The following is a 24,286-nucleotide window of genomic DNA, read 5'->3' as shown; positions in this document are numbered from 1 at the left end:
TTCTCTAGCTTGTTAGTAATAGGCAATAAGTTTTACTGTCTCCCCACTCTGAGTCTGTTTTGCCCGTCACGATAACTGTTGAGTGATTTCCCTGTCCTTATTGGAACCCTTCAGCATTTTGCATCATATTCTCTCCCCTTTTCTCTTTGAGGAGAAGGACTGAGAGAGCGGTTGTGGTGAAGCTTGGCTGCCCACCCGAGTGTAACCACCACATACGGAAGCTCAAAAATTAACCTATTAATAAAATTACAGTAATTATTTCTTTCTCCACTGACTGAACTGTATGAGATAAGATGGGCCAAGAAAGGTAAAAGCAGAAGACAAAATAAGGTTGTCTGATAACCATTTTTACACTACTTATGTCTTCAAGAGGAAAAATTCTTCTACTTTTTGCTGATGTTATTTCATTTTTTTATTTTTTTTATTTTTTTTTTCAGAGAACCACTTTGTCTTTTGGTCATTCTAGTTCTAGTTTTTTTTTTTTTGTTTGTTTGTTTGTTTGTTTTAAATTATTATCTATTTATTATTATCTATTTATTATTATTATATATATATTTTTTGGAGTTAGTTTGTCTCTTCCTTTCTCTCTTTTCTCTTATTATTAGGGCAGTCTGTTGAAGTTCCCACTGACTGAATGAGTGGAAACGTTACCTTGATTTTTTAAAATGGAAAAAAGGAAGACCCAGAAAACTACAGGCCAGTCTCACCTCTGTGCCTGGCAAGACCATGGAGAAGATCCACATAAATGCAGGCTGGGTGGAGAATGAATTGAGAGCAGCCCTGAGAAGGACCTGGGGGTGTTGGTTGATGTGAAGCTCAACATGAGCCAACAATGTGTGCTTGCAGCACAGAAAGCCAACAGTATCCTGGACTGCATCAAAAGAAGCCTGGCTAGCTGGTTGAGGAAGGTGATTCTCCCCCTCTTCTCTGCTCTTCTGAGACCCCACGTGGAGTACTGCATTCATCGCTGGGGCCCCTGGCACAATAAGGACAAGATCATGTTAGAAAGAGTCCAGAGGAGAGCCACAAGGATGGAGCACCTCTTATATGAAGACAAGTTCTGAGAATTGGGGTTCAACCTGGAGAAGAGAAGGCTCCATGGAGACATTATAGCAGCCCTCTGGCAACTGACTGGGGCCTACAGGAAAGCAGGAGAGGGACTCTTTGTCTGGGAGTATAGTATTAGAACAAAGAGTAATGGCTTTAAACTAAAAGAGGATAGATTTAGAGTAGGTACTAGGAAGAAATTGTTTCCTATGAGGATGGTGAGGCACTGTACCAGGTTGCTCAGAGTTGTTGTGGATGCCCCATCCCTGGAAGTGCTGAAGGCCAGCTTGGATGGCTCTTTGAAAAACCTGGTCTCGTGGAAGGTGTCCCTGCCCATGGCAGGAGGGTTGGAATTAGACAATCTTTAAGGTCCCTTCCAGCCAAACCATTCTATTATTCTATGATTCTATGATTTTGTGTATCTAGAATGAGTCTCCTAGTCTTAGCTCAGCTGTATACTTGTTGCATAAAATTGAATGAGCCATCTAATATCTTGCCTCTGATTTACCACTTGTGGAATGGTATATTTTTTTTCTCTTTCTGCTTCTAAAGTGATATTTTACAGTATCTCTGTCTTTCTCTCTGCTCTTACTGCTCTCTTCATATTTTTCCAACTCTTGGATGATGGCAATGCAATGCTCTTGGCACTGTTGTTTTCTCCCAGTATATTTTACACATTACACTTTACATTTTAATCATTGAGTAGAGATCATAAATACCCCTGGGAAAAGGCAATGGTTCACTGGACTCTGCTCACATGTTTTTGACTTCTTGGCACCTTAATTCTTGATTCACAAAGGCTCAGTTTCACTAAATAGGACAAGGGAAGTATTTCCCTTTTTCATTTTTTCCGTACTGCCACTAGGCTGTACTCTGGAGCTGAGAGTTCTGGCATTAGGGTTTGAAGGTTTAATCTTGAGTCAAAATGGGCCTAGAATCCAATTTTATGTGTAAACACTTGAATCAAAAGGCTGTGCTGTAAAAGGCCTATAGATAATCTCTTCCTTTTTATAAAGACCTTGTTTTAGGCGTGAGCTCTACTTAGCTGTTTCAAAGGCTAACTGATGATTAGGTTCTGTGCTTCTTAGCCTAGGTGGAAGTACCTTATAACAGCCCTGACTTAGAGGTCTGTCTGGGGAAGGGACAAGATTGCTAACACATCACACAGATTCAGCATTTTTCTGTTGGAACATCCCTAAATTGAACAGGGAGTGGAAGGACTTCTCCCTGGGCTTTAGATTCCACCCCATGCAGCAGATACAGGCTACTAGTATAGGACATAAGCCAATACGAACAGGTAAAAAAGGTGTACAACATCTGAGTATTTACTCAGAGAGGATGTAGCATTTGTACAGAAATCTGTGAAAGCTGTTCTCAGAAAGGGGTGGCAGGGGCAGTCCTTGCTTACTATTGTTGGTAGCATTAGCACAATATAACTCTGTGGGACTTAGATTTTTAGACTGGGGAAAAAAGAAAAAAGAAGTAGGAAATACATTTATTTTCTGTGTTTAATTTCTTAATTGGACCTCTGAAAAGGATTCTTATTACTAAGTATGTAATCTATTACATTTCTGAGAATGGCATTTTTTAGATGCCTTCAAATGGGTGACTCCTTTCTTAAGACAGGATAATGGTGGACTACGTATTTTACATCTGAAAGAGATTGTAGAAAAAGATTCTACCATGCTAGAATTTTTATGGCATGTCTTGATCTCTAATTTACTCACACATAGAATGCACTTAGCCAAATATGTAAACAGCAAGTCAAGCAAAAAAAAATCTCTTTCCAGACTTATTATTTGGTACTGTTATAAATGAGGTCTCAACTCAATCTGAATTTTGTAATATTTATAAAACAAATATTTCTAAAAGGTATAAAAGGCAAGTAAACAGTGCTGGGTGTGCAGGGAGTCTACGCACTACCAACACTCACACACAAACATCAAACATTCTAAAAACACAGAACATTGCTTTACATATGAAACGCAAGTATGCCTATACATACGTACAATCAGGAAAGGTAACAAACAATCCTCTAAGTTCCATGACTTACTAAACTCGAGTACACCTATACGTATGTATGATCAGAAAAGGTAACAAACAATCCTCCAAGTTCCACGACTCAACAGTCTCCATTTTCCACTCTTTTTCTTGATTACATACAAGTCTCCATTTTCCATTCCCTTTGAACAATATGTCTCGCTTTAAGTTGTTAAGCAACTCGGTCTTCAGGCCTTATGTATCCCGTTCTTCCCGGATCAAAGAAAAGCATATCCATCTCCTTTTCAAGGCCAATAGGCCTGGGTCAAAAGGCACATTCAGGTCAACAGGGGTCGTAACAGCAAAAGCCTTCGATGGCTGTAGCAGCAGAGGGGCCCATGGCGTAGCGGTTGGATCAGTAAAGGAGCCCGCAGTTCCCTCACTGTCTGGCAAGCCACACGTTTGTGATTGTGGCCCCACATGGCTCTTTAAGGCCTCAGAGATTGCTCACCAGGTGCCGAGCAATCCCACTGCAACCTTGTCGTTTTTAGTTGCAGAGTCCCACACCTTGACCTCAGTTTGGTCCCATATTTCAGGCTCATAAACTGTCCGATTGTTAAGAAGGAGAATAAGCTGTAAGGTTACCAGGACAGTCTTTGTTCCTAAGGACGTATGATTCCCCATAATGTGCAGCTGCCTACCAGCGAGAGGCAGTTGTGTGCACGGGTCCGCTTCTCTCAGCTCGAGTTTCTCTCCAGCTCCCGTGCGCCTATTTCCAGCGACTTTCTGTACGAGCTTCTCTGAGCAGTTTGCTGAGTTTGGCCGAACCTATCTTCATGAGGCAATCAAAGTGCCTGTTCCTGTCCTGGTCTCCATTCTGCCAGCCTGTTCCTCTTCACTTCTTTTTCCTGCTTCTTTATTGATGACATAACTTCATCGTGTTGCCTTTTCTTTATCTTGAGGGTAGGCTTCCCTCTTATACCCTTCTTTCCACAGCAGTTTTTTTCAAAACAACTTTTCATTGGTCAAAGAACTTTGAATGTAACAACAACAGCAAACACCCAGAAACATCCATGCCTTAACAGCTGGAGAACAAGAAACCGGGAGACTGTATGGAGTCTCCTGAATCACCCTTCTTTGTTCCCTCTAAACTCTTTTCTATTCCTGATGGCCTCATCGTTAAGAGTCTAATGTTATTTCAACCACGGGGCTTTCCAACCCCCATGGCCACATTCGCAAATCTCCCCTTTCTTTATTAATATCAACTATTTTCTCGACACGAATTACCACTCCATATATAACATTAGGTAAAAAAACATCATATAAATTGTGACTATCATATTAATTACATTTGATTGTTTGATGAGTTACTGGATGTATTTCTCAGTGCAGGTGGCACAGTTTCCAATATGATGCACTATAGCAATCGTGAAAAACTAAGACAATTTATTTATAATTTACTTTTAAAGAGTGAAATTTAGTTTTTAGAGAAAATATGTAGATCTTTCAATCATTAAGGAAATTAGAGCCACTTTTGTTGTACTAATTTCTCTTTAATAATAAAATTTTGCTTAAGGAAGAAAAATTACTTGACTGTAATTGATTTCTAGTATATTTTATTCTTACATGCTACACCTGTCATCTTATCTGCATATCTCTCAGATTTAAGACTACAGAAATGGCTGTAGCTGAAGGTGATATTTGTGATGTGCTGTGGATTGTATCGAAATCTTTTGAACTCATTTATGCTATGACATTCTATGGCAGATTAATTAAAATCACAGTTACTTCAGCCCGGGATGGAGAATGGGAAACTAGTCTCAGACGTAAAATGCACTCATCAGATTCAGTCATTGTTTGATTACTCTTGCATCCATCACATTTGTTCTGTGGTGAGTTAACATCAGTATTTTGGTCATGGAAAAAATGGGAGATGAATGTTCTTGTGGTAAAAAGACAAGTCTTTTCTCACTGGCAACACAAATACGCTTTCTGTATGCCTACAGAAGTGAGGTGAACAATGGAAAATACTTCCCTGTTTTAAACACTCTATCAAAAACTCTGTGCGATTCACCTTTGTGACCTGTTTGAGCCTCTGTGCAGCAGGGAAGCAAAAAGCAGGAGTTTGACTCTCTCTCAGCCCCACACTCTCACAGTACACTACTTTAGCCAATCTACAAGTCTGACCATAAAAGGCCTGAAGAGATGACAACCTTTATTTCTCTGGGCATTTAAAATTCACTGCAGGAGGTAAGAAGTCATTGAGCTTTCTTTGTTTTATTGTGTCCTTCATAAATGCCCAAATTAAAGAGTTTTTCACAGTTATCAATAACTAGCAATCTTTTTAGCTTCAGTGGCCAACAGCTCTGAGTTTTTCAGGGAGGTGTATTCTGCAGTGAACAATGAAGAATTAAAAACTCATGTAATAAAGCTGATTTCAACTGTCTTGGAAAGAAAGATTTTCTCTGCATTTAATGGTGCCATATGACTCAGATGAGACTTCAAAAAATCTTTGTACCCATTTTCTCATTTTTAAGCTGAAATTCAGCTATACTGGGACATGTTGTTAGTGTGTTTACCTTCAATACCCCCTGCTGTTCTTCCAGGGATCTGTGATGACACATGTCTTTATCTGCTAGTTCCTGGCTTATTCTGTCACATTGCCAGAGTTAGAAACTGTGTTATGTGCATTTCAGACCTTTGAATGTGATAATGACCTTTGGGTCTGGGAAGGGTACTGAGATGCCAGAACTGAGATGTGATGCTTTACATTTGCAGTCTTTGATTCATGAGTACATTTGGGAAAGTTACATCTGAAGGAAAAAAAAAAAAAAAAAAAAAAAAAAAAAAAAGATTGCTTTAAAAACACAAATAACTTGTTTGAGCCTGCCAAGCTTGTGAACCTAGGACATGTCTAATTGAACTCAGAAGTGAAAGATGTGCATTGTGGGGTCTCAGTCTGCTGTGTTGTACATTATAAAATTTCAGTGAAGAAGTAAGCCCAAAAGCTGAATTTGATACCAAATTTGATCACAGCTGCTTGACAAGGTAATTTTTTCCTTATTTTTTTATTTTATTTACATTCTGATTCTAATTCCCTTAGCAAGACTAGCAAGACTAATTCATGTTTTACATATCCACAGTACTCTTAAAATGTGAATCAGTCTTAGCAACTCTTTATGACAGTTTGGCTATGGAGTCTGAAAAAGGGGTGGGAGGAATCAGACTGTAGTTAAAAAAGATCATAGAAGAACATTGTTCTAGAAATTGTAGTACAATTCAACTGTTCCCAGATATTTGATAAAGATGTTATCCCACATTTATACTTTGAGAAAGTGAAATCTTTTGTATTCTAGCACTGGGTACTCCAAAGTCCTCCAAAAACTTCGTAGTCTTTCCTAATTTTTCACGTGCATTTTACTTAACATCATGTTCCCATGTTAAAATTGAGAGGAAATAGAATTTTTGTTTTGTTTTGTACTGTGACAGTATAGACAGTCTCAAGACAAAATCACGGCTCCAGTGGCTAAATGCAGAACAAATATATAGCCAGACATAACGTGTCACAAAAAGTGGCAATCTCAATTGGCACACTGGGTTCTAAGTGAATATTGCAGATGTAGAGACACATTTTGGTTACGTGAATTTACTAGGTGTTCTTCCTGCCTCCCGGCAGAGAGATATTATGTGATTTAAGTGGACAAGCCCTTGTTTTGGATATTATGGAATCTTCCCATTAGGAGGAGAAGTTCATGACAAAGACAGATGTTTATTTCTTGCCACCCTGCTCACTTAGATAAAATGAGGCCTGTCTTTCTGTGAGCACAGTTAGGCTCCAACAACAGGCAAATTTGGTTGCTTCCAAATCTTTCCTTATTCAGAACTGTCTTTAAAATCTTAATATTCACCATAGACTTGCTGAGATACTTGACTTAGTTCCTCTTTCAGGTATGCATAATAGCAGCATGCCATGATAAGGATGCCTGGCTTTGGTATCTGTTAGCTGTGGCATCTGCATTGTACTCCGATGTAGATGTACACGGAGTAGACCTATTGTTCCTGTGCTTTATCTAAAGAATTATCAACACTACTCTCACTTGTTTTTCAGTTCCCTGTTGTTTCCCACAGGCACAAATATGTTCAGTGGTCAGTAATCAATAGCTGGCATTTGCATTCATCCCTCAGCAATATACTCTGCTCTTGCATATAGAATCTTATAATGGTTTGGGTTGGAAAGGATGAGGCCCCCTTTAGGTACTGGAAGGCTGCTATAAGGTCTCCCTGGAGCCTCCACTTCTCTGGGCTGAACAACCATAACTCTTTTAGCCTGTCTTCAGAGGAGAGGTGCTCAAGCCCCTTGATCATATTTGTGACTCTCCTCTTGCTTCTTTCTAATATGTTCCTGTCTATCTTGTGCTGGGGGCCCCAGAGCTAATCACAGCATTCCACGTAGGGTCTCATGAGAGAAGAGCAGAGGGGGAACCTCCCTCAACCATCTTGCCACACTTCTTTTGATGCAGCCCCAGATATGCTTGGTTTTCTGGGCTGCAAGTGCACATTGCCAGCTTATATTCAGTTTTTCCTCCACCAGCACCCCCAGGTCCTTCTCATCAGGGTTGCTCTCAATTCATTCTCCACCCAGCTGGTATTTGTACTTGGGATTGCCCTGGCCCAGGTACAGGACCTCTGAGTGCAGCCATCAAGCCAATTCCTTATCCACCAACTGGTCCATCCATCAATTCATGTCTCTCCAATTTAGAAACAAGCTTGTCACATGGGGGACAGTGTCATATGCTTTGCAGAAAGGCAGGTAGTTAATGTCAGTTGCTCTTCCCCTATCCACCAATGCTATAAACCCATTGTAGAAGGTCACCAGATTTGTCATGCATGAAGATATCTATATCAATTTAACTGGTGTTTTGTAAGGTGTTCTATTTAATAGGCGTTCGGCCATTTAAATCCAGGGGGGGCTTACCTGCTCCCTACCTCTATCCCCAGTGACACAAAGCTGTTCAAGCTGTTTTATTAGCTAAACTGTTATAAGATGAACATATTAGTGGTGCTGTATGTTGAGTGAAGTTGAATGTTCTTTACCCTATGTGTAGAAACATTTCAAAGCTTCAACTCAATTTTTTTTAAGCTTCAAAATGACCTTTTTCTTTTTAATCACATTATGGATATTTTACACACTGTGATATTTTTGTCCCAGAGTGTGACTGGATTGCTCTTTTAGGCCCTGATTCAGCAAAGCACTGATACATTTCCTGCTTTAAAAATCTGCAAAGCACTAGTGTATTTCCTGCTTTAAAAAAAGATTAAAGTAATCCTTGGAAAGTCTGCTCCAGCTTATTGAGAATTTTATTTAAAATTCAGAAACTCTGTTATTCTTCAAACATATTATTATGTCTTATGTCTATAATCTTATATGTCATAACTTAAACATATTTAATGAAGGAATATGAAGCTTTCTTTCTCATCGGCTATCTTTTGTTTTCTATGGGAAGGTTCTCAAGGCTCCGATGGCTCATTTATTTGAATTATATTGCTTATTTGTAAGAAAATGTAAGAGCCTTACATCACAAACCATGTTCTCCTGTCAGTTCAATACACAAAAACACACAGGTGATGCTGAAGAGATAATTAATAGTATTTGCTTGTTCCTGTTAACTACATTATTTCTCCAAAGAACAAAATTAAGATACTGGAAATACAAATCTCAGCAAGGAATTTAATTGTCTCATGCTTTTGCAGACACTGTAGCTTTTCAGAAATGTGTTTTCCCAAGATATTAGTCACTGGAGAAGTTTTGTTCTGTAAAACAGGTGTCCTATAGAATTGATCCTTGATCACAGTACTCCCTGTTGAAAAGTTCATAATAGTATTTCATAAAGTAAATTACAGATTAAATTGTTGTATCATGAGTTTTTGCAGTGGCATAATAAAGGGGTTGCCAAATCAGCTGTATGACTCCCTGCAGAAAAGATACCATTTCAGAGCAACATTTAATTGACGTACAGCTGGCATTGCAAGTGCAAAAAATGCGTGTGGACAGGATTAAGCTTGGAGGGATTGTCCCTTGCTGTTCCCAACTTGCTCTTTCTATCAAAGGGCTACTGCAGGCACTGTTTGGATTTGAATTGCTAAACTCCATTTGGATGCTTGTTCTTGCAATGCTAGAGCAGCATTACTCTCAGGCACTGGAACAACACCCAAATGTTATAGCAGCACAACACAGATCAAGAGGTTTATAATAAAGAGATTTCATGCAACCAGAGTTGTACACATAACACAGAAATACTGCTAAATAAGAAGAAACCAGATTTCAGTGTCCTTCTTTTGGCCAAAACTCTATACTCCTCAGTGTATAGTGTTATCACCGCTGTAAATGACAATCTTCCAGTTATATTTAAAAAATGAATGCATAAAATGTTTCAAGTTTTTATTTATGTATTTATTTATTATTTTATTTTTATTTTTTTCCTTTGGAATATATGCTCCTGGCATAACAGTAAAGTGAAAAGCCTTCTGAAGACAAAATAAGAACTGAAACAATACTATCATGATCCTTTCCTTTGCAAAGCCACAAATGAGACGTTTGGGAATGGAAAAATGTTTTGAGGGAACATTAAATCGGCCAAGAACAAATTGCTACAGAAAATGACATCCTCTTCTGAACATCCATTAGTTTCTGATAATCATGAATTCTCGGATGCTTGAACATTCTATTAGTACGAAGCAGTGAGTTAATTGTAATAATTATCAGCAGTTTTAATTGTTTTGTTATAATGTATTTTGCAGTTTGTTTGACAGTGTGAAATCAATATTCACCTCTAGGAAAAATATCTAGTACAATAAAATTAGGCTCTATTACACCTTCCAACCTTAGAATTAAACTTTATACATAAATATGTATTTCTGTTTGTGGACATAGACTAATTATACTGGATGAGTAGAAATGCATAAATATATTGGACTTCCTTGTTAAAGGGGAAAATGAAGTCTCTTCTTAAGGGTTGTTTTTGTATTTCAAACTTTTGATTTTCAGACTTGAAATCAGAAAGATGCTCCTATCTCTTCAATTTTATTGAATATTATTTTGGATTACAAAGAAGTACTTCACAAAGATATAACCATAATTTCTAGAATACCTTTACCGATATCACTTTAACAAAAATGTGGTGAGGTACATGAATATTAATAGTAATAATGATTTCAGATAGGGACCCCAAAGCACTTAGAGAGTATAAAGAAATAAATGTTGCAACACCCTTGAGAAACTCCTACTTGCAGTTTAGTACATCTGGTGTAACAAAATCAAAAAATTTTGAAAAAATAATTACCTGAATTTACATAACAGTCTTCAATGCAATGAGATCTAAATCACAGACATTTGAATTCCCATCCTGCACTTTAACTACAAAATCATATTGTCTCTCTCACACACAGTGAGATTGTTACATATACTTCCTCAATATCTGTCTTTTTTTATATAATCTTTATACTGTTCCTGAACATTGTATTCAGGAGTCTGATACTGGAATGGGATTCAGTTTGAGTTTATATTTTGAAGAAGATGTTTAAAAATTGTAGTTGGTGCAGAAAAGAGTCATGAGAATGTTTTTGGTGATTTGTTTCTAGTGTTTTGATTCTATTTTTGTGGGAACACTTCAGAAACCCTACTTGAGGGTTTTCTAATACTGTAAAAAAAGAAAAAAAAAAAGGTTGGTGGGGTGTTGGAAAAAAGAAGAAAAAAAGAAAAAAAAAAAAAAAGAACCAAGGGAAAGATGCTGCAGTAGGAAAAAATTAGACTGGAAATAAGTGCTTGTGTTTAATGCTCATTTTCATGAATGGTTAAGTAGTGGAACAGACTACCAAAGGAAGTATGGTAATTCTACATTTCCTCATTTCTTCCAGTTAACTTGCTAGTTCTGTTTTAGTCTAATGCGAGACATAAAGGGGTTGCAGTGTGATGGTCTAAGTTATGATGGTTTGTGATATACGAGATGTCAGACAAAATGTAATGATTCCTTATGCTGTGATCCAATTAAAAGAGATTATTACCCACACAATTTCTGCGCAGCCCCCACACTGAAGTCTCTTGGCAAGAGACATAAGTGTCTGTCACCGTCTTGAGAGTGTTAAAAACTTCATTACTGCTTGTTCTTTTTGTTTGTAGAAAAAGACAGTCAACACTGTGATTCCTGGAGAGACTGGAGGGGGGAAGAAACTGAGCTGGATCCCAGAGGAAGACACAAGTCATCCTTCATCCCTGCATGAAGACGGAAATCAGGGAAGGCAAAAAGTTAGTGAGGGGAAGAGACAACAGACAGAATGGGGGTGAGGAGCAGTGAGACCCACCTAATACAATTTGTGACTACACTTGGAAATGAGATGAGGTTTTGGAACTAATTTCCTACAGTCTAACTTGCATGTGAAATATAAAGTAAAGGTTAGTGCACACTCTAGCAAGAATTTACATGTATGTAAAAAAAAATCAGCACACCTTTGCACAGTCACCACAATGAATGAGTACTAACAACATCTTTGGCTAAAAGCTGGTGTCACATTTTGAGGATACAATTGGAAGAAATGGACATAAGTAGTGAGTACTGTCTTTCACTGCTGCTCTGCTCCTGTGATCTATAAATAAAGAGAACTTTAACCTTTTGTAAGCTCAATGATAAGCTATTTGTTGGAGCAGTAATGTGTTACTGCTAGCTGATTCAGAAATGGCAACTAAGGCGCAAGCAGGCTATGCTTCATGTAAAACCCAATTGTAGTGCCATCATTATAAGGGAGGCTTGAGAGCTCTGTTGTCTTTTCAGTAGCTATCACTTCATTTGTCAAGGGCTTCATCTGTATTCAGAACATATACCTTTATTTCCTTATAATGACTAATGATGATTCACATTTTTCCTTTCCTCTGCCTTAGATTCCAACAATGCATGTTTTCAGACCTGATGTCTTAATTTCTTTTTGTCATTGTTAAGAGAAACTTCTAAAGCAAGTAGACTCATGTCTTCTACATACTGTCAGCCTTCCAGAGGGTCTTCAATAGCTCAATAGGTTTCTCCCATTTTTTAATACTGACCCTTACTGTTTCAGCTATTCTACCATCTTTGAGGTTATAATTACTGCTGTCATAGCTGTAGCAAGAGTATGCTCTTGCTACTTGGAAGCTATTGGGGAATGCTCCAGAGGGAAGTGAGCTGCACATCCTCCCTCCCCTGAATCCAGAAGGGCAGATCTTTCTCATCCCTGCTAGTCCCAAAGGCAAGAATTGTCTGGCTGTTCTTTAATCCTGACCCCTTGCTTTGCAGAGGCTAGATCTGAAGCCAAATCACTGAGGTGACAGTGTATATAATGCCTTACTTTATATTATTTACCACATTTTAAAACTCTGTCACAATTTCTTGACTATTAGCAACATTGTCAGCTTTTGATGGAACTTGTTTTTTTGTTTTGTTTTGTTTTGTTTTTGTTTGTTTGTTTGTTTTTTCTCTCCTTAGGGATACAGGGGACTGCAGCTTCTGATGGTTATTGCAAGTGACTTAACACATTTATGAAGACAATTGGTACTATCTTCTTTCTCTGCCTCTCTTACAGAAACTGAATTTATTTTAAGATCATTTCCCCCTCTTCTCTCTCCCTCCCCCCCCCCCGTCTCTCCCCCTCCCTTTTCCTTTTTTGTTTTTGGACTACTGGGAGGAGACATCTAATGTACTGTCTTCATATTTCTGAAGCTAATTATTCTGAGACTGTAGCTTTGATTTTATTTCAGGGTGTCACTGCTTTCCTCTTATAGGGAAAATCCACACTGAGATGCCACATTGTTTTGAGAAAATACCAAAAATGCCTACAGAAGGCTTCTCCAAAGAAGGAAACCTATGTAAACACATCAGTGGTTGTATTCAGAGGCTGCCTAACTCATGTACAGGGCACAAACTAATGGATATGAAAAGAAAAAAGAGGCTATGGCTTGGGGGAAAAGGATTGTTTTTAATGGATGATTTTTGTTCTGAACAAACTGTTGTTCTGTACAACTTATGTGTAGAAATTACATATTACTTCAGAATCCAGGTCTTTTCAGGAATAAAACTTGTGCTGGTACTATGTGATGTCAGAACTGCTGCAGACTTGAAAGGATCTTCGATGTGTTTTATTATATGCTTAACAAGAACAGACGAGTTTCCTCCCCACTCCCAAGAAAGAGGCTACTACTTCAAAACCTTTCTCTACAAATACATGAGAGCGGGGCGGAACTTCCATTGGACTAGACCTGATGAACTAGTGTAACTCACTGAGGAGCAAGACTAAGCACCACAGGAGTATAACAGTCTCACCAGGTTGCAGTATATCCATTTATTTTTAGATTTCTGTGCCACAGCTGGAGCTGACAACTTCAGGAATAGCAGTTCTGTCCATGAAAAGTAAAGAAAGCCACATTCACAACCCATCCTCTGGAATACATTAATAATAAAAAATAGAGCAATGTAAGAAAGCATCCTATTTAAAGGATGCTTTCAGGATGGTCTGTGTACTGGCAGACTGAAAGTAGAGTAAATCTCTGAGGCAAATTTTGTTAACAAGACACAAGGTATTCAGAATGTCACACAGGCAATATCTAAACCACCATTTCCAAGGGTGGCTTAAGTGAGAGGAAAACAAAATGCAGATGTGCCTTTCCAGTTTCTTCTTGCTGTATTAAGTGTCCCCATGGTATTTTTAAGTGCATTTTCTGCATATTTTTCCATTCAAAATATTAGGTATCACATCCTTGTGTATGCTCAAAGATGAACAAATTAGAAGGCATACTGAAATCTTTGTACAAACTCTAAATAAATCATCTGGGAGGAAGAAAGAAACCTTTCTGTGTGAAAGAATAATTTCTTTATAGTTTCATAAAAGCAAGAGGCAGTTCTCAGTCTACTAACCTAGGAGATCTTAAATAAAATGAAGACAGCTATATCTCAAAGTTAAAAAGATCACCAACATCACTTCATCTTAATTGGGAAAGATATGCTTTCTTTGCTATACCTCAACAAAGAAATCAGGCTCAATTTTCTTTCCCCCGATTTTATGTTATTTGAATTTATCTTTCTTAACTTCCTCACTTATACTGCTAGAATAATCACACTACAAATAAACTATAGAACAAAATCTGGAAACTACCATAGTCATTGCTCACCTGTGACCAAAGCAATACCAAAGATGTACTAATTCAAAATATATGCTAACTCTGTTTGGTGTGACACTAAGCCTGCTCTGTAAAATCTGCTTCAGCACATTTTTAAAGTGATAAAAACATGACCAAAGTGACCAAAGAAAGCTTAGAAATGGATTTAATATTTTTCTAAAATACAGTTTTCTAGATAATTTTGACTCAAAAGCCTAAACTTCTTTCATTCAATCAATTTATACATCTTTCAACATTTTAAAACTTATAATCTGCATGGATTTATCATATAACAAATATGGTGTAAATGTTCTATATTTCTAAATGATCTTTAAGCTTCTAAAATCTCTCTGTCTTGTATTTTGATGCTTCTCTTCTCTCTTGGACACCTAGAAAAGAAGATTATGGGTTGAAAGAGGAAAAGTGGAAGTATGTCAAAGAAGAAAGACTCCATTATAGTGAGCTACTCTCAAGTATACATGTTTATTGGTATATATTATATATTAAGTGCTTACTAAAGGCTTTAGAATAGGCTGTGTTGCATATTTGCAGTGAACTACAGCTGTTTCCACACTGCAGCCTGTGAATTTTGTATTTGTGTAAGATGATAATAAGAGTAATGTAAAGTATTTTAAAATATGTTACATGATTGTGCTTCTATTTATTTCTTTATTTAAAGAAGAGGATGATTCTTTATTGCCATTACTGCAATGTTTGATCATCTTTCAGGATTAAAAAATACTGTGCTCTTAGTATAGTTTCTTCTCCCAGCTCTCCAGGAATGAATATGCTAAATAATACTCATGACTATTTTCCAGAAATGCTGAATTTCTCTCCTGAAAACCCATATCAAAGAGTGGGGTTTGCATCTGAACTGCACATTTGTAGTATCTGTGATTATTCTTGGCTCTTCTATAAATTAGTTCCATAGACAATATTCTCTTGCTGAGTAAGCACAGCAGTCACTCTTAATACCTCATCCACAGGAAGCAAACAAGAAAAATTAAGATTCTCCAGAAAGCCAGTCAGACAAGCAAAAGCAAACCACTTACATGGTGTCCTGAGCTTTAACAAGGCCTAACAGATAAAATTTTAGCATCTGTACGTAATGAAACTGATACACTGTATCAGTGAGCACAGTAATATTTTATTCAAGGTGTGTGTGGTCACAAGTGGTATCAATATTACTAGTTACTCTGATTTACACAAGACCTGTGTATTAGAGAGACTTTCTGACCATGTAGCCTCCTTCTTCTGTCCTCATGCCTTAGAGAAGAGGGGTTCCTATAAAGCATCTTTAAAGATCACTGCAATGTGTGACAATTGCTGATACTTCTTCAAAGATGTAAATGGTATTAGCAGTGTAAAACGAGTTACTTCTCTGAATTGAATCTTACTTTAGTTAGTGTATACTGAAAGCAGGAATTGCAGCTACCTTGGACAAAGCCTAGTGTTCATGAACAGTTTGAAGCCAATAGAGAAAACAGCTCCCCTGAACTTGTCTCAACAGAGGTAAATTGGAGGACTTTGAGCAACAGGACTATAGAAGAATCAAGAACAACCTTGAGTGGAATCATGGAAAATATTTTAAATTTTCTTTAGACTTGTGTCTTTGTTGTACTAGCTAAAGTGCAGACTGAAAAATCTGTTCAGTTTTACTACTACCTGTGATGGCTTCTTAGAAAATTGATGCTTAGAATGCATGAGCATCCACAGAAAGTCAGCACTGACCAGGTGTGAGGAGAGGTGGAACAAAGGGAGAGAGATAGGGCAGTTGGGTCATTATATCTCATTTCTGTGAAGAAGAATGAAGAGAGAGCTGTGTTTAGGAAGTGTGCAAGAGGAAATCTGGAAAAAGAACAAAGAAAACCGAAAAGGATGTGAATTTGATGCAATAGCAGCCAAAGGCAGCAGCCTGATGAAAATCCAACTTGGGAGGTATTATCTGGGCTATATAGCAGAACCCATGTATTAATAATCAATGGTGAGAGTTTCAAATGAAATGATCTCATAAGATATTAGTGATATGAAATATCCCTATAAAATGAGAGGAAGATCTTAGCTAAAATGAACATAAAGAATGATTCCTCCTCACAAGCTTCAAAAATGATTTTTTAACCCACTCTGAGCATGAAAATTTAAAGAGGGGCTGGATGGAAAAGTGTTTCTATGTTTCGTGGAAGAATGTAGAGCTAGATCTGTGAATAGTTATTTTCTGTTGCCCATTATGCTTCCTTCATCTTCACTACAGTTAAATAGAGAAAGAGAAGGTGACACTACTAGTTGGAGAAGGTAAAGAAAAAAGTGCACTACCTCTTTCCACTAATTTAATTACCATTTCAAAACTATTAGTTTGAACTTTCAAAATAGGCATCGGTATGATGGTTGAAACCATTAAAGACTATTTTTTTGGATAGGGTATTCAACTGGAAAACTCGCCTCCGTGAAAAGATGATACTACCTCTCCTCCACTGACTCATTACTAATATCAATTTCTCCTGATTTCCATTTGGTAGACAAAGTAGCTGTTGGCCAGAATTGACACAAAAGTACAATTTCAGAGCTTAACTCTTGTAAAGCATATAAAAGTAAAGAACAGAGAGATTATTTGGAACTGAGTAATAAATAAAAATAATTAAAAGAATCTTGTGATCTCTTTAGCCTGTGAATTTGTAGCAATATTACAGATGTTTAGGTAGTGAATGCATTGCTGGGATTTCTTTTCTTTTGTTCATGGGAGGTCAGCATACTGGAAGCCAGAGCTTGTGTCACCTTAGGAATGAAGCAGCAGTAGCAGTAGTTTAGCTGAAAAGATTTCTTGCATGTTATGAAAATATCAGTTCTACAAATACTCCCAGTCTTCAATATATTTTCTCTCTGTCTCTGAAGCTAGTGAGAATCCTTCAGACTGACAGGAATTTTCAGAGTATGGCTGCTGGAGAAAAGCAGCAATTGCTCTTTTTAGAGCGAGCAAAGTTGGAATAAAAAATAGTATGTGGTTTTGATTCTGGCAGCCATTCAGAACACATAGCCAGTAACAGTCAGATAAATAAATAAATTACAAAACATAACAAAAGAGAGATATAATCGATGTGTTAAAACTTTTGTTAGGAGAGATCAGATATATCTAACAAAACAACACTTCCTGCTAACGGCCACTGTTGGAAACTTAATAGTAGAAATAGATGAATCATTGTCTCATCTAGCATAACACTTCCTCTGTTCCCTGTTGTTAAATTAGCATACTATTTTTAAAACTAAGAAAAACAGTATTTAAATATAGGAAGTAGACTGTGGAGAAACAGTTTATTCTAAGAGACAAACAAATTTCCTTAAGTTTTTTGATGGATGTGCCATTTCCTGATCCAGGGATAGTACTTTTTGGTAACTAGAATGTGTTTAACCCCTTCCAGGTTGAATGCAGTAAATCTTTTTTTGTGCTCTAGTAATCTTGAAAACCTGTAATTTATCATGTTGTGGTGAAATTAGGTTATATTGCACAGTGAAAGAATAGTTTTATCAAATACATTAAAGAAGAAGCATGTTTTCATACAAAGCATCTGAAGATTTTGGATTTACTTCTGCCTACACCAAATAGAAACAGTCCAAATGTTGTGTCCTCTGTTTCAATACAAAGGGCCTTTCACCACCATGGCTGGGCTGCACAGGTCTCTGAATAGGTCTAGCAATCAAGCTCCTTTTAGCTCCTCTGTTGGTAAAGTATCTGGTCATGGAGAATTCTACAATGTTTTGTAGAATAGAGTTTTGACTATGGTGAGACACTGATAACTGAAGCATGGGCTATGACACTGACTATTATGCATTATGATTTAGGGTTCCTAGTATTGGTCAAATTAATACTCTTAAAAAGGGGATTTTTTTTTTTTTTTTAACGAAGTTACATTTAAAAATCCAAATTCTTTTGTAAGTCAGTGGGAATTAGGTAGCCAAATGTCTTCTGTGCCTTTGAAAATCTCTGCATAAGTTCATAAATTTGATCACAACAGTCCCTTTTGGCCCTCTAATCTATGAAACTCTTAACCTTCCTATCATGGGATTTAAACTAATTTTCAGCTCATAGATTGGTTACGCTGAGATCCACTTCATTTACTTACTGATGGGATTTATTTTTCCCTGTTTTATGCTGAAGGAAATGTAAAACACTCTCCTTATTCATGGCAGCTACTGTTGACTTTGTTTTCTGGGAGTTTGTCTTGCAAGTGTGTTGGGGGGGGGGCATGGATGACCATTTCTGTATGTGTTATTTAAAACAAATAACATGGTAAATCAAACAGCTTACATTTTTAATATTATTTCAAAAGTAAAAAGAGTAGGTAATCAGCAAAAAGAGAAAGTAAGCACATTGCAGTGTTGGAAGAGAAAGTGTACTTTGATTTTTCCCTCCCCAGTAATGCATGGATCAGAGGACATTATGGATTCATACACGATTGCTGTGTCCCAGGAGAACTCCAAAGTGACTTCTTTCTCTGTAAGACCTACGCATGAAACAACAATGTGAGACAGAGAATGGAGAATTCAATATCTTTCTGTGCATTTCTTTTCTTGTCCTTCAAAAGTATCTTGAAAAATATTAGGATTTTTCCTGTGAAATTTAAGGTCCCATGAAATTTATATTACTTCTTTGTGTTACAAAGAGAACAGTTTCCAACCCTGTAAATAGGACTAAGAAGACTAATCCCCACAAACCTTGCATTGCACAAAACTTTGGCTCACCACCACTGCTATAATATTACATGACATCATGATAAAAAAGCAGATTTATCTGAAATATGAAGAGTTACTCATTTGTTTTTAATGCCTCAGCCTGCCTCCTTTTAACATCATTTAATTTGCAAATCTGTGAATCATAGGAATAATACATTCTGAGACGCTTCTAAATGCATTCTAAATGATTCTCTAATCCATAGACTCCGCTTGCTCAAGGTGAATCTTTACAAGTACAAGAATCTATGCAATTTACAGGAATATATTTTTATGGTAAAAGAAAAAAACACCACCTTTCTTGTGTTTAGAATATCTGTTTTCTGGTTAAGAAAATCCTCACTTACAGCCATTTCACTGCTTTTAGAATTTCATTGTAAATGAAACTGTGTAATTTCATTGTAATTGTAAATTGTGAATATATATTTTTGCCAATAGTATGTTTTAATAATATATTGGGGGACAATTATTTTGACATAATAGAGATAGTTGTTTTTTGAAACAACAGTAATAATCATGGAACTAAATTCTAGGCTAGTGTGCATTCACTCTGACTGTAAAAATCTGGAAAAGTGTTTAATCAAAGCTTTTTAGCAGGATACTATGGATTCAATTCAGTTGCCTAAACTCAGCTGAGTGTCACCTGAGATACCTTACAGTGTGCACCACCAGACCTTCAGCAGGTGCAGGATATTGAGTGTTTTACATTTGCGGGGTTGGTCTGTTCTCCCACGTGCCTGGTGACAGGATGAGGGGGAATGGGCTTAAGTTGAGCCAGGGGAGTTTTAGGTTAGATGTTAGGAAGAACTTCTTTACTGAAAGGGTTGTTAGGCATTGGAACAGGCTGCCCTGGAAGTCTTCAAAAGACGTTTAGATGTAGAGCTTAGGGATATGGTTTAGTGGGGACTGTTTGTGTTAGGTCAGAGGTTGGACTCGATGATCTTGAGGTCTCTTCCAACCTAGAAATTCTGTGATTCTGTGATTCTGTGATAAATACCTCTGGTTGTCTCAGTGGTGCTAAATACCTATGCATTGACAGCTGAATCAGGGGTTCTGTTCCAGTCTGTAATTAAGAATGCTCTGCTTGCATGCTAACTGAGTGCTCATCTCCCATTACAGAAATCTGATCAATACAATCAGTGGAGAACAAATCTTCATATGCTAGTCATCTACATTTGTTCAGGTAACTACGGTTGTGTTGAGTAGCTCTCCATGAACTAACTGTGATTATCCTACACTTTGTCTTTTTCAAGTTGGAAAGAAAGCCAGTGAACAACACAACAGAATGAGAGAGACTGAATCACAGCATAGCTTTGTTTTGTGTCTGGCACGGGATGTGTTTTAATAGATGTCTGGATACTCCATTCTTGGTCATCTGTACAGTAGCTGAGGGACATAAATTGTTGCTAATTTTCAAATGGGGGGGAGGGGAAGGAGGGTAATTAGAGCATTTTTGTTTGTTTGTTTGTTTGCTTTTGTTTGTAAAAAAATAATTGTTACATTCAGTCACAAATTGAATGTACTAAACTTAGACACTTAGTTCACACGTAAATACATTTATGTACTCAAATCCAATATTGTAGAATCCTGAGCTGATTTCTACCTGATTTCATTTGAAGAAAACTAGGTATCAGTGGAGGTTGCTATCTGATATTCAGGTAAATTGTTAATGTTTTCTTCTTTCATTTAACACACATGACCAGAGAAGGATTAGAACTGATATATATCTATCTACATACACACACACGCATATATATATATCTGCATCAATATACAGAATCATCAAATCATAGAATGGCTTAGGTTCTGGGGACCTCAAGGATCATCGGTGCTGGGGCCGGTCCTGTTTAATATCTTCATCGATGATCTGGATGAGGGGATCGAGTGCACCCTCAGTAAGTTTGCAGATGACACCAAGTTAGGTGCATGTGTCGATCTGCTCGAGGGTAGGAAGGCTCTGCAGGAGGATCTGGATAGGCTGGACCGATGGGCTGAGGTCAGCTGTATGAAGTTCAACAAGGCCAAGTGCCAGGTCCTGCACCTGGGGCACAACAACCCCAAGCAGAGCTACAGACTGGGAGAGGAGTGGTTGGAAAGCTGCCTGGCGGAGAAGGACCTGAGACTATTGGTGGATAGTCGGCTGAACATGAGCCAGCAGTGTGCTCAGGTGGCCAAGAAGGCCAACGGCATCCTGGCTTGTATAAGAAGCAGTGTGGCCAGCAGGTCTAGGGAAGTGATTGCCCCCCTGTACTCAGCTCTGGTGAGGCCGCACCTCGAGTACTGTGTTCAGTTTTGGGCCCCTTGCTACAAGAAGGACATCGAGGTGCTCGAGTAAGTCCAGAGAAGGGTGACAAAGCTGGTGAGGGGTCTGGAGAGCAAGTCTTATGAGGAGTGGCTGAGGGAGCTGGGTTTGTTCAGCCTTGAGAAAAGGAGGCTCAGGGGCGACCTTATTGCTCTTTATAAGTACATTAAAGGAGGCTGTAGTGAGGTGGGGGGTGGTCTATTCTTCCATTCTGTCTATTCACACCACTCACCACCAGCCTCCATTTGAATATAGATCCATTGACCACCAGTCTCTGGGTTTGACCTTCAAGCCAACTCCTTATCCACTAAATGGCCCACCTATCATACCCATATCTCTCCAATTTGTAGATCAGGATGTCATGTGGGACCATGTCAAAGGCCTTGCAGAAGTCCAACTTGACATCAGTCGGTCTTCCTCTGTCAAATGATGCAATCTCTCCATCGTAGAAAGCCACCAGACTGGTCAGGCACAATTTAACCTTGGTGAAGCCATCCTGACTGTCTTGGATCACCTCTTTGTCTTGCATGTGCCTTGACATATAATCAGTATATTATTTTTATATACATTATTTTGTCTTCCCTTTGGCCCTTTAGAGAGTGTCAGATAGTACCTATAGTGGGAATTCATCTTATGAAAATCTGCTTTTATTTTGCCAAATGCCACTGGAAAAACATTGTTGTCTGAAGGAAAGTGTCTCAGATGGTTCAGAATTCAACAGGAACACAAAAATGTTTAGAACAATTGGAAAATGTATGTAACAACAGCAGGAGTAAGAGTCCCAGCACTATGGTAATGTAAGTATATAGTTTCTAGGACATAAACTGTTATGTCTGCATGATACTGTATTGTTCTCCATATGTACAATCAGCTATTCTGTAGCTTGTTTGAGTAGAAATACCCAATTCTGTGTCAAGGAGGAATAAAATTGGTTCACTTTGAGGGAAGATTTTGTAATGGTTGACTTCGTATATACATCCAAAGGAATTTGAACATGTGCTTGAAATTACTGAGTTTGAAATTAACTCTGAGATGCCTTATGATACTGAAAAAAAGACTAGGGATAACAGAGCACTAAATTTAAGCCCAGTTTCTTATAATGAGAAAACAAAGGATATGAAGTTTAAGAGAAGTTAAAAAAACAGTGATTTAGAGACAAATAAATAAAAATATTTTATTGGGTATTCAAAGTTCAGAAAAAGAGTATGCATTAATTCTCATGGAAAATAAAATACAATTTAGACCTGCTAGGATCTCTGGATCTCCTCCTTAACATCTTCAACATTCTCTTTCCCTCTTTCTCCCCCCTCCCCCCATGTCATTGATATTTAAAGGAATGCAGGCTGAATGACAAGTTAATGTTTACGTTATACCAAAAATGTAAATACATATATAAAAATTTGATTTTTTTCATCTCCTCCCACTTATACATCACTCCAAAGTTAATAAATGCCTAGGGTAAATTTCAGTGGCTTAAACACAGTTATTTAGTGCTATTCCAGATATTTTGTATATCAGTGTTTTATATGGGGCTGACAGGTGTAACACAGGATCCACTGGGATTCAGTTCCCTTCTTCTGGAGTGACAAATGATCAGGTGCAATATGATAGCGTATCTCAAGTGATATCAATTTTCTCTAGTTGGGAAACTGAATCGCACCTTTTAAGACAGATCATGAGTGAGGCAAGAGCAAAAGCTTTCACTGATTTCCTTGGAGCAATAGTTATGCCTCATGGCTTTAACAGTGGCAAAAATTTTGTCACAACAGTTCTTTGATCACAAAATCACAGGAATTGCTTTGATATAACAGGAATTTGAGCTTCACTTTATATCTTCACTGATATAAAGTGGCATTTGATTCAGGCTCTTCTAGCATAGTCCAGTAGCACCCTAATAAAAAGTTAATAATATAACATAATTTCAAGTGGATTCTGAGCATCTGTAAAGTATTTGAAGTCCCAGAATTTATTCTGAAAAAATAAAAATAAAAATAAAAATAGGAAATGTAGCACAACGTCAATGATCCTGAACTAGATTACTTGCTTCCTTCAAAAAGAGAGGGGTAAGGATCTTTGGTCAGGAGTTGGCAGGGCTGATAGATAGGGCTTTAAACTAGAGTTGAAGGGGGGAAGGGGCTAAAACCAGGCATGCCGGTGAAGACCTAAGGGATGGTACGCTAGAATCAGAGGGGCTGTGTGCCAGTGAGGTCCTTCGGTCAGATCCACAAGGTGCTGAGTGTAAGGAGATGCACTTGAAATGCTTTTACACAAACGCACGCAGTATGAAGAATAAAATAGATGAGCTAGAAGTCCTGGCCCAGTCCCGCAACTACGACATCATCGGCATAAGCGAAAGCTGGTGGGATGAGTCCTGTGACTGGGGTGTTGCGATAGATGGTTACAGGCTCTTCAGGAGGGACAGGCAGGGTAGGCGAGGTGGTGGGGTGGCGATGTATGTGAAGCAGGGGCTGGACTGTGTGGAACTTCAGGTCGGCGATGGCAAAGTTGAGAGCCTCTGGGTAAGGATCAAGGGACGAACGAATAAAGGGGATGTCGTTGTGGGAGTCTATTACAGACCGCCTGGCCAGGACGATAGCGCCGATAAATTATTCTTTACAGAACTAAGAGAGGCCTCGAGATTAACTCCCCTTGTCCTTATGGGGGACTTCAACTTGCCGGAGATGTGGTGATTGGTGGCCGCCTCGGTCATAGCAACCATGAAGTGGTTGAGTTCAAAATTTATGGTGACAGAAGGAAAAGTGCCACCAAAACCTCATCCCTAGATATGGGGAAAGCGGACTTCAGGCTGCTCAGGGAACTAGTCAGCAAGGTCCCCTGGGAAACTGCTCTTGAAGGCCTCGATGTCCACCAGTGCTGGTCACTCTTTAAGCGATGCCTCCTAGAAGCACAAGATCAGGCAATTCCAAAATATCGCAAGTCAGGCAGGCGGGGCAGGAGGCCGGCGTGGCTGACCAGGAACGTTCTAATGGAGATTAGGCGGAAACAGAGAGTGTTTCGCTACTGGAAGGAGGGCCAGGCGTCATGGAAAGAATACAGGG

At 38.2% G+C, this 24,286-nt stretch overlaps 2 long non-coding RNA genes across 3 annotated transcripts in view; both read left to right on the top strand.

The window, feature by feature from the left end:
- Window positions 1-4,494, top strand: part of LOC311430036 — a 40,032-nt gene extending 35,538 nt beyond the window's left edge. For both annotated transcript variants that reach the window (XR_014688509.1, XR_014688510.1), the window contains one exon: window positions 606-4,494. This is a non-coding gene — a long non-coding RNA (uncharacterized lncRNA). The remainder of the gene's footprint in view (window positions 1-605) is intronic.
- Window positions 4,495-9,739: 5,245 nt separating this feature from the next.
- Window positions 9,740-18,724, top strand: LOC311430037. The gene is made up of 4 exons (XR_014688511.1): window positions 9,740-9,765; window positions 11,204-11,329; window positions 14,597-14,692; window positions 18,613-18,724. It is a non-coding gene; the product is annotated as an uncharacterized lncRNA (long non-coding RNA).
- The last annotated feature ends 5,562 nt before the right edge of the window (window positions 18,725-24,286 follow it).

Source organism: Aythya ferina (assembly GCF_964211825.1).
Source record: "Aythya ferina genome assembly, chromosome: 1".
Taxonomy (NCBI): Eukaryota; Metazoa; Chordata; class Aves; order Anseriformes; family Anatidae; genus Aythya; species Aythya ferina.
The sequence above is the reverse complement of the archived record's forward strand: the minus strand, read 5'-3'. Positions and strand labels throughout refer to the sequence as shown.